Genomic DNA, 16206 nt, shown 5'->3' with positions numbered 1-16206 from the left:
GAATGAACATAGTTGTTTAAAAGCTCCTGTACTCAATCTAGGCAATTGGAACCTTAAAGTTCAACCACACCCGAACATGAGAATTACAATCTCTTTTCTATTCATTATTTACGTACTTAAAGAAAGTCTGTATGTTTTATTCCAGTTTATTTATCAATAAAATGCTCTAAATATTTGCTGGCAAAGAAAGGACTTCTTTGCCAGGCGTTCTGAGTTACGAGGGAGATGTCTTCATCTCCAGAAAGTCGAAATTAAATGATACTAAAGAAAAATAAATATCAGCATCTTGGCGCGTTTCTTTGATACCTGTGGGAGAGTTCCCTTGGCCTACTTTCCCCAAGCATCAACGAAGAGCGGCTTTTCGATAAATATTTGACGGTCATTAAACTTTGAGTAACGACTGTTCTGGCAGAAAGACGCGTTTTATGGTTTTTATGGGGCCGCTAGCGCCATCTCGTTTCTTACAGCGAGGCTACTCCGCGTGCAAAGTGTATCGAGACCAAATAAGTTGACGGTTGACCAAATATAGTTCGGCGAACATCTACATTCTTGAAACCGAACATTTGGCGATAATAGTGGAGTTATATTTAAATATTAAATTAATTTAATATTAGTTGAATTTATTTTAATTTAATATTATTTTAATTTATTTTAATTTATTTTAATTTAATATTATTTTAATTTATTTTAATTTAATATTATTTTAATTTATTTTAATTTATTTTAATTTATTTTAATTTATTTTAATTTAATATTATTTTAATTTATTTTAATTTATTTTAATTTATTTTAATTTATTTTAATTTATTTTAATTTAATATTATTTTAGTTTATTTTAATTTCATATTAGTGGAAAATATTTTTATTTCATATTAGTGGAAAATATTTTTATTTCATATTAGTGGAAAATATTTTTATTTCATATTAGTGGAAAATATTTTTATTTCATATTAGTGGAAAATATTTTTATTTCATATTAGTGGAAAATATTTTTATTTCATATTAGTGGAAAATATTTTTATTTCATATTAGTGGAAAATATTTTTATTTCATATTAGTGGAAAATATTTTTATTTCATATTAGTGGAAAATATTTTTATTTCATATTAGTGGAAAATATTTTTATTTCATATTAGTGGAAAATATTTTTATTTCATATTAGTGGAAAATATTTTTATTTCATATTAGTGGAAAATATTTTTATTTCATATTAGTGGAAAATATTTTTATTTCATATTAGTGGAAAATATTTTTATTTCATATTAGTGGAAAATATTTTTATTTCATATTAGTGGAAAATATTTTTATTTCATATTAGTGGAAAATATTTTTATTTCATATTAGTGGAAAATATTTTTATTTCATATTAGTGGAAAATATTTTTATTTCATATTAGTGGAAAATATTTTTATTTCATATTAGTGGAAAATATTTTTATTTCATATTAGTGGAAAATATTTTTATTTCATATTAGTGGAAAATATTTTTATTTCATATTAGTGGAAAATATTTTTATTTCATATTAGTGGAAAATATTTTTATTTCATATTAGTGGAAAATATTTTTATTTCATATTAGTGGAAAATATTTTTATTTCATATTAGTGGAAAATATTTTTATTTCATATTAGTGGAAAATATTTTTATTTCATATTAGTGGAAAATATTTTTATTTCATATTAGTGGAAAATATTTTTATTTCATATTAGTGGAAAATATTTTTATTTCATATTAGTGGAAAATATTTTTATTTCATATTAGTGGAAAATATTTTTATTTCATATTAGTGGAAAATATTTTTATTTCATATTAGTGGAAAATATTTTTATTTCATATTAGTGGAAAATATTTTTATTTCATATTAGTGGAAAATATTTTTATTTCATATTAGTGGAAAATATTTTTATTTCATATTAGTGGAAAATATTTTTATTTCATATTAGTGGAAAATATTTTTATTTCATATTAGTGGAAAATATTTTTATTTCATATTAGTGGAAAATATTTTTATTTCATATTAGTGGAAAATATTTTTATTTCATATTAGTGGAAAATATTTTTATTTCATATTAGTGGAAAATATTTTTATTTCATATTAGTGGAAAATATTTTTATTTCATATTAGTGGAAAATATTATTATTTCATATTAGTGGAAAATATTATTATTTCATATTAGTGGAAAATATTTTTATTTCATATTAGTGGAAAATATTTTTATTTCATATTAGTGGAAAATATTTTTATTTCATATTAGTGGAAAATATTTTTATTTCATATTAGTGGAAAATATTTTTATTTCATATTAGTGGAAAATATTTTTATTTCATATTAGTGGAAAATATTTTTATTTCATATTAGTGGAAAATATTTTTATTTCATATTAGTGGAAAATATTTTTATTTCATATTAGTGGAAAATATTTTTATTTCATATTAGTGGAAAATATTTTTATTTCATATTAGTGGAAAATATTTTTATTTCATATTAGTGGAAAATATTTTTATTTCATATTAGTGGAAAATATTTTTATTTCATATTAGTGGAAAATATTTTTATTTCATATTAGTGGAAAATATTTTTATTTCATATTAGTGGAAAATATTTTTATTTCATTTTAGTGGAAAATATTTTTATTTCATTTTAGTGGAAAATATTTTTATTTCATTTTAGTGGAAAATATTTTTATTTCATTTTAGTGGAAAATATTTTTATTTCATATTAGTTTAAGTTCAAACCCCAATAGATAGAGGGCTCCTTATTCCTAGAACAGACAGCGACGAAGCCCTCTATACAAAATCTCTCTATACCCTGGGAGGCAGTTGGCAGTTATCCAATGGCCGCGCTACCTTTGGAAATGGTATCCACGCAACCAAAATGTATGAAATGTGCTCCTGAATGGCGATATAAATCCCGAGGCGGCACCCACGAGGCGCCGGACTAAAACGAAATTTCTAACGACATGTCGTGAAACGCTAGATGGCGCTTTTCACCAACAAATCTGCTGACCTCGATTCCGTAAAAGAGGCGCGTATAAATGTTGTATAAACACTGTTTATGGACTTTGGCGAAAGTGGCGAACCTGGTCTTATTTAGTTCGCTGTTTTGGGGTGTGAGGTTTTTGTAAAGGGCGTTGCTAAATTACGCGCCGATATACACATTGTCACAACTGAGTTAGCGCCACCTGCGAATTGTTTCGGGAAGCTTACGATAAAAAGTATCCCTTGTGAGATACACGAGTCACGAGCTACAAATTTTGTTTTCTTGGCGGCGAGGAGCCCGCTTCAAACAGTTTCTTTTCATCTGTTCTCGGACTAACAAGGAGACTACCCGAGGTGGCTATCTCCGATTTGGTAGAAACTCGGGTGGTAAGTAGACCTTCATGTAACTTGAAAATCCCTAAAAGGGTGGACAAGAATGGGCTTTCGTTTTGCCATTGCAACCAAAAATGTTTTTCGTAACTTAAAAACTGATTTTCTCCATGGAAATTAACATGGGAAAATCGAAGATTTTAAGGGCCCCCCCCCCCCTAACAATATTTTTCAAAAAATTAAAAAAGGTTCATCAATTAGATACATAATTCAGATCATGGCTAAATCTGGTACATTTGGACCAATGTACGTCAATTTTGGTAAATATGAGAAAATATACATATATTGGGTAAATACGAGTAATCAGTTTTTAAGATGTTAAAAACATTTTTGGTTGCCATGGCAAAACGAAAGCCCATTCTTGTCCACCCTTTTAGGGATTTTCAAGTTACATGTAGGTCTACTTACCACCCGAGTTTGAACCAAATTAGAGATAAACACCTCGGGTAGTCTCCTTGTAAGTGTACTCTTTTTACCCTAAATTGCTTTATTCGCCTGCTCTGGGGATAAGAATTACTCCGCCCCATAAACTATTCGCTTGTTCCGGAGTATTAGGGCTACTCTTTTTACTCCTTCTGAAAAGGATGTGTGAAGGAGTAAATCGGATTTTGTCGTCTGCTAGCCAGAATTTATCTGCTAAAAAGGCCTCAGGCAGCCATTTTGGAAAAACTTTTTTACCCCAACTCGAACTTTTCGCCACCACAGAATCGGAGTAAATTACGTCATAGCCTTACTCTTCTTACCCTACTCCGAAATCCCGAAACAAGCGAAAACAAACCACCTATTGAGAAGACTACAATCTTTGTTCGATGTTCATCAGCTTCTTTACTGTCATTTTCCATAGATGGTCACTAGCTTAAAGGGAATATAACCTGCAAAGCAATTTTTATGGAAGACTCCTTCAATTTAATAAAATTTCCCTGTACAGTGGCCCCAAATATTTTTAAAGCCAAAGGCAAGAGCGGCCAGAGCTGCAAACGGTGGTGTTCCACACCAAATACCTGAGGTTATATTCCCTTAAAATCGGGCAGTTTTCCAATCTGGCTATTTTCCATTTAGGGCCGTCAGCTTAAATCTGGCTATTTTCCATTTAGGGCCGTCAGCTTAAATCTGGCTATTTTCCATTTAGGGCCGTCAGCTTAAATCTGGCTATTTTCCATTTAGGGCCGTTAGCTTAAATCTGGCTATTTTCCATTTAGGGCCGTTCGCTTAAATCTGGCGATTTTCCATTTAGGGCCGTTCGCTTAAATCTGGCGATTTTCCATTTAGGGCCGTTAGCTTAAATTGTGAAATTCTCGCCACTCTCTCTCTCCGTGTACCCGGAAAATATCGTTGAGAACAGAGGCAGTAGCTACGGTAATATATTCTCTGTTCACCTAAATACGTTCTTGATAACACCTATGACGCATTATAAAGATAAACATTGTGAAAATGTAATTATCCAACGCTGGCTCGCTTTTACAATAAATTATAAACGGCCTTAAGACGGGGGGCATTCAAGCGCTAACTGAATTACGGCGAAGAATTTTTTGGTTTTTGATTTCTCTGAGGAAAAAGATATCGTATGAAAATCGAAGATCCAGCCTTTAATCATTTCGGGACGCCTTTACCCTTTTTTGCCGCCTATTTTTGAAGTTTAAAAGTCAATTTATCAGAAGGTTTCACTCTCCGTCCTCCCGAATGCGAGCGTCGATCTTCGGGGGCATTTCCTTTTCGAATGAGCCGCGCTCCAATAATGGAACCTGGAAATTGAAGTGCTCGTTAATCACCCCTCTTCTCTTCTTCACTAGAAACAGTTGTTATTGGTTCCTTCTGACCTCCATTCTGGACCATCAATTATTCGCTCTCATCTTCCGCGGCCTTCTCCATCTCTTCTCATCTTGCCACGATATTTCACAAATTCGTTCGTCCATAATCTAGGGCCCCTACTCGGTTATTTCGTGCCCGCGAAATACGATAATGCGTTTCGTCAATGTATTCGGGTGGGAATCCATACCTAGCGTAAGGTAAGATCACTCTGACGGCTTTGGCCCCGCCTACGAGATAAAAAATCCCCTCTCACATTGTTGTTTTTCAGGGTTACCTAAATGTCACGTCAGTCCATGTCAGTGGCAAGTAGGAGCAACAAACACAAGGTGAACGCAGCTAGCCTTTAAACACGCTAACGCAGTGTTGTGTACAAATTTCATTGGACGAACCTTTACGCTGAACGTTTTACGGAAAGGGGGGAAGACAATTTCCGAATTTTCCCCTTCCGACGGCAGCAGGCGCTAAAGCGTCTAACCAATGAAAACTGTACGCGAGAAAATGCACGACTTTTGACGGGTTGCGTTCTCCTTGTGTGGGCAGTGCTGTGTTTGTTGCTCCTAGGTGGTAAAAATAATTAGTAAATGCATTTAAATGGTGTAAATAATATCTTTCAGTTATGTAGCATCACTTACATGTGCGATAATGTTTCAGTTTTTCACAAAAGAACCATTAAAAACACCTTAAAGATATAATAATCAGCTAGGCTAATACCCAAGGCACCACCTTAGGTCCAAATCATCTAGCGACTTTTAAAGCCCTTAATTCAGGTGGCCGGGTTACAATGCGTAGGAGGGTGGTGGCAAGCCCTGCATGCCACGCGAGCCAACAGCTCCCTACACTCACTATTACCGTAAACTTCTACAAGTTTTAATGGAAAGGGGAAACCGGAGAACTCGCGGGAAAACCCCTTTAACCAGTGGGGAGATAACTTTCTACCTCAACGCGGAAGGAGTTACTCAAGAGTTTTCACCCAGTGCCAAAAGTTGGGATCGAACCCGGCTCCTCTTGTTGCGAGGCGAAAGCGCTAACCACTCCGCCACCCCACCACTATAACAGATGAATTCAAACTCAGGAAAAATCTTCGAAAATATAGCCAAAAGAAATAACTAGATTTGGCTAGAATTGAATTTCTAGCCCAAAACCTGGCAACTAATCCAGTATATTTGTCTAAAATAGCACAAATATATTTTCTTTAGTATGTTTTTTTATTTTTATTAAAATTTATTATTTGCCACTATTTGGCATATTAGCCAGTAAAAGTAATATTCGCCATGTCGGTATTTTCCACTTTTTTCCACATCATTTGACCCCACTTCGGAACACTGTTGTTTGTTAAGTTGACGTAGTGACGTCAAAAAAACCGTCAGCCACATCGAGACGAAAATCTGCCGCGATAAGCATTCCAAGTAGAGCTATGGATTCCTGATTCCGGTTAACGGGAAATTGTGGGAGATGATTCCCGGGTTGACGCCCCTCAGTCTTTCGCATCGTCATTTTGGCCAGACACTCCGGTGCGATAGCTGTCTGTTTCCGTGTAGGCGAATAATAAACAACGGGCTGCCTAAACTCTGTAAGAAGAAAATACCTCTAATCCGTATTCCCATTGCCGGTTTTTGGTTGCAGACGTTCAATCAGAAGGTCAATTTACACGCGTTCTTGGCATTCGTGGATATCAACGTACAATTTGTTTTTCCTTTGTGCCCTTCAAACTCATCGCTGAATTTAACGTAGTTACCGCTGTTATATTTTCTACTGTAAAAACATATTATTATATAGGGTGTTACAAAAGATTATGCAAAAATTTTAAGGAGTTGTAGGGGGTGAGTTGAGAAATATGCCTGTTTTTCCCCATTTTTGCTACGATGAGTTAAAAGAGCGCCAGAGAGCTTCAAAATGAGGCCTACTAGCCCCTGGAAGTAGACTGCAACAAGCGCAAAACCAAGAAGCAGGGACTTCAAATACTGTTTAAGTTACCTTTTGTACGCTGGTTACCTCGATTTGTTTACAAAGTCCTTTTTTTACCTATCACACGAACCCAAACCTTAATGTTCGCGTTTCCGTGCTGCTTGGTTTTGCGCTTGTTGCAGCCTACTTCCACGGGCTAGTAGCCAACTGGTTTAATCTATTTATTTTTGACGCAATTTTCCACTTTTAGCCGCTATTTGCCACTAGTCTGGACTATATAAAAGTAGCTTTTTAGGAACTCTGAAAGCAATGGTTGGTTAATTGTTTAGTCTTTGTTCGAGGCAGTGATGGGCATTTTATCCAAATTCAATCTAAGCTCACAAGCGGCTCGTTTTAACATAACGTTTGCCTTTCAAGCTCTTCTCAAGAACAACTCTGATAAAATATCTCTTTCTACCCACTCGTCTCAAAAGTGGTAACTAAGAGCTCATTTTTTTTAAAAATAAAGTGCATGCTTTCTCATACCCTCATCAAACAGCACTTATTCTTTAATATTTTTTTTTCAATCAACTAAATAAATCGTACAATATACCAAAGTGGCTTAAAATTCTAAAAATCAAATTAAGAGACTTAAAACCGTTTTAAGTCTCTTTTCATTTAGGTTTTCACAATGTGCTTCCTCTCACTTCTAAAAATCAAAGTGAAAGTGAAGATTTTACACCTACGAAAACAAAATTTTTAGGATTTTAGCTTACTTCGTGCAGTTTCCCGACGATGGCCAATAGCATAATTTCGGAAATTTTCCATCGATGGCCAATAGCATAACTTCGGCCAATTTTCCATCGATGGACAATAGCGTAACTTCGGCCAATTTTCCATCGATGGACAATAGCGTAACTTCGGCCAATTTTCCATCGATGGACAATAGCGTAATTTCGGCCAATTTTCCATCGATGGCCAATGGCATAACTTCGGCCAATTTTCCATCGATGGCCAATGGCATAACTTCGGCCAATTTTCCATCGATGGCCAATGGCATAACTTCGGCCAATTTTCCATCGTTGGACAATAGCATAACTTCGGCCAATTTTCCATCGATGGCCAATAGCATAACTACGGCCAATTTTCCATCGATGGACAATAGCATAATTTCGGCAGTTTTCCATCGATGGACAATAGCGTAACTTCGACCAATTTTCCATCGATGTCCCATGGCATAATTTCGACCAATTTTCCATCGATGTCCCATGGCATAATTTCGACCAATTTTCCATCGATGTCCCATGGCATAATTTCGACCAATTTTCCATCGATGTCCTATGGCATAATTTCGACCAATTTTCCATCGATGTCCTATGGCATAATTTCAAACTAGCTAATGGTAATATTTAGATGCAGAAAACGGTTATATATGTTTGGTAAATCGGTTCAGTTATCCGTTCGTGAACCGATTTCGAATCGAAAAACCTTTTGATTCCGGCGGCTGCTCTTTCCCCGACGTCGTTCTTCTCTCCGCCAGTAGACATAAAGCTTGTTACGCGCCAATAGTTTTATTTGGCGCTATAGTTTTGAGTGGGCTCCCAGGATTGTCTTCCTCTGGCGTAGAGACCAAGCTTTCATTGTCTCTAAGGCGAGCCTGAACAAGAATAAACTTGCCCGTTACGTCTCCGTCGGGAATGGACGATTTGCGCTATTCTATTTTTTATGATACGACGCCATCCCAATTCTCCACTTTTCATTATTTTTGTTCAGTAGGCGAGACGCTCGGAGAAACGTCTGACCTAGTTCTTTTTCTTAGCCTTGGCTGTCTGTCTTCTAAGGCCTATTCACACGAGACAACAATTTTACAAATAAAGACCGCACTCGAAGCAACTGCGAACATACAAACAAACAGCTTTGGGGTGTGGTGCTGTGATCTACTACTTAATACTAGGGCCCCGCCTACTAAGCTGTTCGTGGCGTCCTCTGTTGACTAAAAGAACTACTTTTTTACAGTTTCAAATAATTTATATTTAGAAATTTCTGGCCCCGCCTACTAAACACTTTGTGGCGTCCTCCTTTGACTAATAATGAAACTACTTCATTTTACAGTTTTTAAAATTAATATATTTATATAAATTAATTTCTTGCCCCGCCTACTAAACATTTTGCGGCGTCCTCGGTTGACTAATAATGAAACTACTTCATTTTACAGTTTTTAAAATTAATATATTTAAATAAATTAATTTCTTGCCCCGCCTACTAAACATTTTGTGGCGTCTTATATATATTGATAAATGTTAAATAACGATATTTAGTAATTATTTGATAAATATTAAGATTTATATAATAGTACGTACTAAGTAATAAAAATAAGAAATATTCGTTACATCATTATTTTTATATAATAATAAATATGGTTAAGAAAAATTATATTAATTTAGAATATAAAACAGTTTGTATTATAGTTGTATTATTGACCCACAGATGGCGACTATGGCATATTTCCCACTTAAGCTCCACCCACAAAATCCGAAAAACGAGTACATCATGTTTCTTCTCAGTTACTTCGATTCGTTCTTGACTAACCTATTATTAAGAAATACGATACGTTTTAAGTTGTATGGAAGACCTTTTGAGCTCGGCTATATTTTGGCCAAGATTTGGGCTATCACTCCCCTGGGTTCCTTATTATGGAAAGCCCCTTTTTCGATTGAAAACAACTTCCAGGCGCACTATATTTCCTGACGGGCTCTCCCCCTTACGAATTATGTTTATTGTACTGCGAAATTGTTAGAAATGGTGGGCTTCTGATATTGGGAATTTTAAAATATTTTTCAGTTGGTCTGCTTATAGAACTCCGTTTTCCTCGAGAGACACGGAAAGTGAATTTATTTCGTTTTCAATTTCGTATAAGAAAAAGCGGAAGAAATTGGTTTAAAGGATTTAAAATTTAACTTCTTACTATAGCTTAGATGTCGAAATCTCCGGGGAAGACTTCGAAGTTCTTGCCTTATTGGCATTTCGATAATCCGTTAACTGAGAATGTAAACGCCTTAACTTGGTTTTCAACGTTTTCTCAACCATTTTGTTTTGATAAATTGAGAATACAAAAAAATAAAATAAAATATCTTTAACACCTTGAATGGGAAATTAAGCAAACACTAGATAACGTGAGCCCCCTACAATTTCGAAAAAGTGCTATGACGTCCTATATTTTATTAAGCAAAATCCACAAAATGTCCTTCAAAATCCTATAATTTTGATATTTTGCCCATTTGAAATCTCGCCACTCACAATTGTCAGTTAACCCGGCCACCTGTTTAATTGCATTATAAGTCGCTAGATGACTTGGGCCTAAGGTGGTTATTATTATTTAGCTATATGATAAATTCCTATACAAAGTCATTCTAGTCTATATTTTTGTTATTGTTAACATGGTTAGCTATTAGTATATTTTTGTGATAAAATGGTTAAAAGATTTATTTCACTAAATATAGATTTTGTTTTTAAATGCATAAAGTTAGTAAATTAAATAGCATATATAGTCCTGTAAAATCCTATAATTTTGAAAAATAATCGCATATAGTCCTAAATTTTTAAATTAGAGGGGGTACCTTACCTATGAAGTCCTATATTTTTAGAAATATAATCCTATTTTTCCTATAAAATTTAAAGATTGGAGGGGGTACCTTCCCTTACCTTAACCGCCGCTGATGCACTTTCTCCGCGAGCTTCTTGTAGAAAGGGTTGTCAAACGTCAGGGAAATCAGGGAAAAGTCAGGGAATTAAAAAATAGGCCTAAAAAGTCGGGGAATTAAAAAATAGGCCTAAAAAGTCGGGGAATTTTAAGAATTTGTAAAAATTCCGGGAAATGTCAGGGAATTCAATTTTGTCTTAACGTTTTTAAGGTAATTTTACTCTAGATCTATGACAATTTCTATGATTATCATTTATTTCCTTGAAAGTCCCGCTAAATTTTTCAACATTGCGATAACCTTTTTACTGAAATATAAGTCCATTTAAATTTTTATTAACTTTTGATAAAACAGGGTTCGTACAGAACCTAGATATCCTGGAAAACCTGGATAAGTCAGGGATCTGTAAAATGGAGGTATAATGTCTGGGATAAGTCAGGGATTTAAATAAATTTGTAGAAAGTCAGGGATAGGTCAGGGATTTTAGTTAGTCAACTGAACCCAGCATTAACAAAGAACTTTTGACCTAAAATAATTAAAAAATGTTCAAAAGTATAACCAAAAAGGTCCGGGATATTGTTAAAAATTGGTCAGGGATAACCTGGAAAAGTCAGGGATTTTATATCAGAAATTTTCGTACGAACCCTGTAAAAGTAAAATATAAAATACAATATTTTTCCCTAAATCTCTTAAAATGATCAGGGATAACAGGGAATTTGAATCTCAAAATTTTGTGGCAACCCTGGTAGAGGTTAACGGTAATAGTTAGTGTAGGGAGCTGTTGGCTCGCGTGGCATGCAGGGCTTGCCACCACCCTCCGACGCATTGTAACCCGGCCACCTGAATTAAAGGCTTCATGAGTCGCTTGATGACTTGGGCCTAAGGTGGTGCCTCGGGTATTAGCCTAGCTAATTATTTATTTTTGTCTTGAAAGTGAAATTCGTATCCTTCCAAGTATCATCAATAGCGCAATACGCGTAAGTATGCCACTAAAGATTTTGGTTAATGATAGTCGGTCGTGAAATAATGTAGCGTATTCGGTCTTTTTGGAACAGAAAACTGGTCATTGCCTACTTTGGTGACCAAATTACTTTAAAAGCGTTTTATTGTTCAAGAAGCCTTAATTGGATGATCCTACAAATTGTCTGTCGGTGGTGATTCTCCTAGGACACCGTTAACTGACACTTATATTATGAAATGAAATGAAAAAGGTGGTTTAACGTGTAACAAAACAATACAATGATGTATCAGCAAGTTGTTACACAGGTTTGTTTTTAGATGCTCATGGCATAGTACATTTTTTGGTTTTATAATTTTTATACATTGTTAAAAAGTTTTACTTACAGCGAATTTACCACAAATTACATAGTTTTAAATATTTTTCTATAAAAGAAATGAGACGAAAGTGACATTGACTAGGAGTGTAGATGATTAAATTTTCATAGTTTGACAGGAATTTATAATTTTCTGTTTTAAGGAGAAAGATAAATTTAAGTCACACGGGTTAGACAATTTGTTTTGAAATATTAATTTTGCAATTGTGAATATCAATTGTTTTACTGAATTTATTAGCCGTAATTTGGACCCTATTTATTGGATTTAATCTACTGCGACCAGTTTTAAATGTATCCATACATCTAATATTATAATTAGGGACAGAGAGGTTTATTTGGGGAATTAAGTTAGAGCTTATAAGGAGGTTATTTAACAATTTGTACAAAATAATTAATTCGGTTTGCTCGCGAATCGTTGAAAGAGAATATAAGCCAATGTCTTTAAGTATGTTTTCATAGTATATTTACAATGTTTTTTTTAAGAAATAAAAATACAGGTGGTCTACAAATTTACGCTGAATTTTTTCGATGTTTAATAATAGATAATTAGGCAAGAGACCCGTACATTGCTTTGGAGCGAATCAGGCTTATATACAATAAAATAAAATGTTTACTAGAATTTATATTTCTATTATTATATTATTAATAATAATAATAATAATAATAATAATAATAATAATGTTAATAAACTAAGCACCACCATGGGCGACTGGTTAAGCCAATTACCAGTGGCCGAGTTAAAATGTGTAGGAGGGTGGTGGCAAGCCCTGCATGCCACGCGAGCCAGCAGCTCAATAGTCCCTACACTCACTATTACCGTTAACCTCACCAAGTTTTTATTTAAGGGGTACTGAAATACTTGTCACACAGCTCCTGGATAGTTGTCAGTCCTTAGCCACGTAATGTTTTATATTATAATTGGCGAAACAGCCTATTATAAAAAAATTGCTTCAATAGAAAAGGAAGTGTCATACATGAACATAATTATATTACATTACTAATGCTAATATAAAGGTTAAGCTAAGCGAGTACTTTTTGTACTTTGAAGTGAGGGTAACAATCTACAGGGTGACCAATCTTCCTTTATTTTATAATTTTTCCTTTATTTCAATGCTTTCCTTATTTTCCTATAATTAGATATTATTTTGTATTTCGCGCGGTTTCTTTCGAATTGCCCGCGTGCCCAGTTCGCTTTTCGTAATACAGATGGCGCTCAATGAATTAAATACCTTTGAATAAATGTAAAATACTTCTCCAAACAACTGCACTGAACGGAATTAAGAAAATCGTTGTCTGCTCAAAAGAAGTTCCTTTATATTAAAACAAATTTCCCTATATGTTCCTATACACTCTTCTACGCGCGTCTTTCCCCCCATCAAGGACCCTCCCACGATTTGCTCCACAGGCAACTGGCGTGTAGCACGGTAATGGCGACTCCCATGAAATACGCGCGTAAAAGAATCTATATTATCAAAGAAAATACACCTATATTCTCTTATAAATCGACTGTTGAATTTCCTATATTCCTATAAATTTTTTGGGGTTTTTCTGGGGTCACCCTGAGCCTAGACTCGTGTACTTTGTAATTTTGGGTTAACAAGAAGTGTCATACTTACGTAAATTACGTTACTTATGCTAATATTAAAGTGAGGCTAACAGTCTATGCTCGTGCACTTGGTAGTTTTTGGGAAAGTCTTCAATTATAAGAATCGAAATGAGATAATTCTATTAGATTTAAATTTCTTAAGATTCCTTTCGTGCTTATTTGCATAATCTGCATAATATTTTATTCAAAGCTACGAACACTATGGCGTCTTTTCAATTTAAAATGCCCCGAATGAATGTCTCCAAATCTGGCGGGAAGTCACTACAATGTTAGCTTATACAATTCGCCGCAAAATCTCAGGGTGTATTTAAGTTAGTAATCTAATATTTTGGCTTTCACGTGGGACTCTTAGACGTTGTTTAGGCTCTTAATTTGATTTAAGATTAGAAGTGTATTTGGGGATTCTACCAGACGCTTTCGCCGCTAGTGGTGTGACCGACCTATTTTCGTTTTCAAAGCATTACGAAATAAATATACCTATTCTTGTTGGCGAGACTGACCACGAATTAGATTCTTGTTGGCGAGACTGACCACGAATTAGATTCTTGTTGGCGAGACTGACCACGAATTAGATTCTTGTTGGCGAGACTGACCACGAATTAGATTCTTGTTGGCGAGACTGACCACGAATTAGATTCTTGTTGGCGAGACTGACCACGAATTAGATTCTTGTTGGCGAGACTGACCACGAATTAGATTCTTGTTGGCGAGACTGACCACGAATTAGATTCTTGTTGGCGAGACTGACCACGAATTAGATTCTTGTTGGCGAGACTGACCACGAATTAGATTCTTGTTGGCGAGACTGACCACGAATTAGATTCTTGTTGGCGAGACTGACCACGAATTAGATTTTTGTGGTCGAGACTGACCTCGAATTATATTCTTGTGGTCAAGACGAAAGTCTTTAGACAGAACTTTTAAAAATAAAATTTTCATCTATTGAATTTCCCCACGAAGTTACTTATTTTCCGGAGAACGTACGAGTCTACCTTCCGGAATTCGTACATTATCAGTTACTTTGACGCTCATGACACTAACAACAATGCGTGACAATATCTGAAATATAACCATACTTAGTCGTATATAAAACGCTTGATATAAAATTCTGACAGCAAATACTCTCCAAAAAATGCTCAAAAACAGCTTTAAAAAAGTTTTTTAAGGCTCACTTTAAATTAAATATCTCCTTTTTTAAATTTTTTGCAGAGTTCTTTGAAAGCGACGTGCCAGTAAAGAAAGTGGACTTTCCGAAGCATCCGGATTTTTTCTCCTCGGCAATTCCTTCATCTCACGGAAGAGGGCGCTGGGAAAGTTGCCTGGAACTCAGATAACGAAATGCGGGAGCCTTCGCCGGTAAGCGAACTTTTACCCAGTAGGGCCACTACTAGCAAAATACAAAAGGCGTCGAGTAGACACCGACGGATAAAAGAAACAATTTGGCAAACGGCAGGTATAGTCCGGCGACGAAAATGCTTTCTAGACCGAACATATACCGAGAAAGCACAAATTTAATTAATAACATTCATTTAATCTAGTACTTACTTTTTATTTATTCTTTTCATTCTTAAATTTTCATCTAATATCATTTTAATTATTACTTTGCATTTAATATTAATTTAATTATTAATTTGCATTTTATATTAATTTAATTGTTACATTTTTATTAAATATTATTTTGGATCTTAATTTTTCATTTAGTATTAATTTAGATCATTATTTGAATTTAAAATTAATTTAGATCCTTATTTGAATTTAAAATTAATTTAATTCTTCATTTTTTATTTAATATTAATTTAATTCTTCATTTTTTAATATTAATTTAATTCTTCATGTTTTAATATTAATTTAGTTCTTCATTTTTTAATATTAATTTAATTCTTCATGTTTTAATATTAATTTAGTTCTTCATGTTTTAATATTAATTTTATTCTTCGTTTTTATTTATTATTAATTGAATTTTATTCTTCGTTTTTATTTATTATTAGTTGAATTTTATTCTTCGTTTTTATTTATTATTAGTTGAATTTTAAAATGACGCTTTTAAGTTAAATCTATTGCCCTATTAGATATAGGTTCACTGTTCCTAGATCAAGTAGCATCGAAGCTCTCTATATAATATCCCTCCATACCATGGAAGTCATTTTTTCAGATATCCTTGTGGCAATGTTGCCAACCCAAACGAAATTTACGAAATTTGTCTTTTTATCCAAGATCGGAGTATAATTCCGGCGACATCTACGGCGCGCCAGGATTAACTGCCGCCGTCTTCACAGAGCGGCCCTCAGCTTGTACCTTTCCTACCTCGATTTAATCGTGGCACCGGTAGCTTGGCGGGAAGTATCAGGTGACGTCGGGGCCTGCCAGCTATGCCCGAGGCCTAACCGTTTCTTTCGTAAAGTTTACGGAAACACCTGTCAAAGTGTCTCTGCCCGGGCTTCTGCGCAATGCGGCTGCTCCCGTCTCGCTTTTCTTTGCGAATTAACCCGACCAGAGATTTTTTATAG

The 16206-nt window shown here is 34.3% G+C and overlaps 1 protein-coding gene across 2 annotated transcripts in view; it reads left to right on the top strand.

The window, feature by feature from the left end:
• LOC149923390 (uncharacterized) overlaps positions 1 to 16206 on the top strand; it is a 174132-nt gene that overhangs the window by 91055 nt on the left and 66871 nt on the right. For both annotated transcript variants that reach the window (XM_090159861.1, XM_090159860.1), the window contains exon 3: positions 14909 to 15055. The gene's annotated coding sequence lies outside the window, so the exon portion shown is untranslated. The remainder of the gene's footprint in view (positions 1 to 14908; positions 15056 to 16206) is intronic.

Source organism: Leiobunum rupestre, chromosome 10 (genome assembly GCF_980474605.1).
Source record: "Leiobunum rupestre chromosome 10, qqLeiRupe1.1.hap1, whole genome shotgun sequence".
Lineage (NCBI taxonomy): Eukaryota > Metazoa > Arthropoda > Arachnida > Opiliones > Sclerosomatidae > Leiobunum > Leiobunum rupestre.
Note: the sequence above shows the minus strand (reverse complement) of the source record. Positions and strands in the feature narration are given on the sequence as shown.